The following is a 2,185-nucleotide window of genomic DNA, read 5'->3' on the forward strand; positions in this document are numbered from 1 at the left end:
AAAAAAATTGATAGTTAAATATTTAAACATTATTTAAATTTATCTGTTCATCTTCATCATTTAAATTAACAAAAAAAAATTTCAGTTTAACTAAAACAAACAAAGTCTCAAATTTATTAGAATTTATATTTATATGTAAATATATATATATATATAGACTATATTTGCGAAATGATTTTACCACATGTCGTCACTACAATCATTCTCGCTGAAAAAAAATGACATGACACTTAAAATAGATGACATAGTTTTAGAAAATAGTGACATTGCATCATATTAATTGTGAGATGTAAAATTTCCTTATAAAAATTTAAATTTTTTTGCAGGGATTTTAAATATGGTAATAAAAATAACTCATATATCATATTAATGTCAATGTTCCATATAAATATTTATTTATGGTAAACTATTAAATATATTAATAATTCATATATCACAGTTAAAATAATAATATATATGTATATATGTATCTCACATTAATAAAAATAAACTAAAAAAGTAACACTAATCCAAAAAAAAATGATAGTTAAATATTTAAACATTATTTAAATTTATCTGTTCATCATCATCATTTAAATTAACAAAAAGATTTTTCAGTTTAACTAAAATAAACAAAGTCTCAAATTTATTAAAATTTATATTTATATGTAAATATATATATATATATATATTTTAATTAAATAATCATTAAACACAATAATATAATTAAAACTATTCTTATAAAATATAATTTTATCTTTATTAAAATTTAAATAAAATCAAATTGAAATAGTTATACCAAATCAAAAGAAATAAGATTACAAAAATATGTTTATGATTTTTTATAACTATTGAAGTTAAAATATAAATTAATAATGTTGAAATATAAATCAAAATTTTCTTTTGAAATAAAAAAATGTTATGTTAAAAATTACTATTTGTGCGCAAGGCGCAGGATAACTCCTAGTCCATATTGGAATATTAAGATTTCCTCAATCTTTTTTTTTTTTTTTGTCAGCGATTTCCTTGATCATCCATATTGATACCTATGTTATATTTTATGAATATAATTTTATTTTATAAATGGTTTTTTTTTTTTGCTTAACCTTTGGTATATAACTGAATTTGACATTAATAAGTATGTACATCGTGCATTTATAGTACTAAATTTTGTAAGTAAATAAACAATGTTATTTTTATGTTTTTAGTCATACTTCTTATCTACCTAGTTCAAAACTATTAATAAGAAACCCATTTCATTTACTAGTAATACTTTTTACTTTAAAAAAAAAAATAACTAGTAACACTTTCAAAAACTATTTTTATATATTAATGAATGAGTAATAAATAAATAACTATAACTATGGATTAAAAGCAGGCACTAAAATTCATGATGACATATGATAGTCTCTAAAACGTGTGTTTAAACTTTATTACTAAAGCAGTTGGTAACTATTTAAGTATATACTTGGTAGATGGAAAAATAGCTCTAATTTTTCTATAACAAAAACTATATACATACGCCTCTTACTTTTCCCTTTCAATTGACTAGTAGATGTCCAAAATGTTAAATCCAAAACGTTCGGACATAGAAAATACAAGAAAATTATAAATTAATTATGGGAAAATCAAATTGAAGCCATGAAAGTGAGAATAATTGTAATCATTGCGGGCTTATTAAGGCATGGAAATTTTAAATTTTGAAATTCTTGGAGATTTTAACTATGCCTTAATGGAACAATAATTATGAACCCATGCTTTCATGATTCTACAGTTTTGTTAGAGATTTTATTATTTTTGTTTTATTTATATAATTGCATTAGGCTACTGATGGGCTTCGAATTTATTTGATAGGGTACATACTAGTATAGAATTAGAGTAAATCATTAATTATTACCACTGACCCCTAATAACTAGTACTACACTCTGATCCGCGCGTCAGCACGGATTTGAATTTTTGGTTTTTGGTTATTTATTTAACTAAATAATGTATTTGTAATATTTGATGTATTATATTTACCAAGTAAATAATTTTTTTGGCATCTTAAACTATCTATTTACGATCAACATTCGATATCATATAAAAAATTGAACAAATAGACGTAATTAGAGAATTGTAGACAATATATAAAAACAATGGTTATTAATGTAAAATATAAAGAAATATTATATTATGACTTAATATGGCATAAAAGATTATAAATTA

The sequence above is a fragment of the Brassica oleracea genome, chromosome C9 (assembly GCF_000695525.1).
Source record: "Brassica oleracea var. oleracea cultivar TO1000 chromosome C9, BOL, whole genome shotgun sequence".
NCBI classification, from domain to species: domain Eukaryota; kingdom Viridiplantae; phylum Streptophyta; class Magnoliopsida; order Brassicales; family Brassicaceae; genus Brassica; species Brassica oleracea.